We start from the raw sequence: 454 nt of genomic DNA, 5'->3' as shown, positions 1-454 counted from the left end.
ATGGACAACAAACTCCTCCAACCAACCAAGAAACAGACCCAGAATGAGAACAATGAATAAACGAGTTGATTTTTTTCTTTACACCAGAACACAGTAGTTCATCGTTTCAACCTTCGATTCTTGGTTTTCGTTGGAAAAGCATTGAAGTCACAGAAACTTGTCGCAAATATTATTTTTGTTATTGGTGAAAACTTAATTTACCGACTTTCATTCCAATTTCATCATTGAAAGAATTTAAAGTTGAAAGAAAAACATATCTAATGATGGCTTTCTGGTCTATTTGTAATAATACAATCCTTTATATTTTTTAATGCCCTATACACGGGCCTTCACCATACTGAACGAACCTCTAAAGGGACGTTTTCCTAGACGCGCATTATACAACGCTGCGTATTTTCCTGCGCCGTGCATCTAAATGCGTTGTCGACATTCTGTGATCGCGGGAATTAAGTGT

The sequence above is a fragment of the Homalodisca vitripennis genome, chromosome 4 (genome assembly GCF_021130785.1).
Source record: "Homalodisca vitripennis isolate AUS2020 chromosome 4, UT_GWSS_2.1, whole genome shotgun sequence".
Classification (NCBI taxonomy): Eukaryota; Metazoa; Arthropoda; class Insecta; order Hemiptera; family Cicadellidae; genus Homalodisca; species Homalodisca vitripennis.
The sequence above is the reverse complement of the archived record's forward strand: the minus strand, read 5'-3'. Positions refer to the sequence as shown.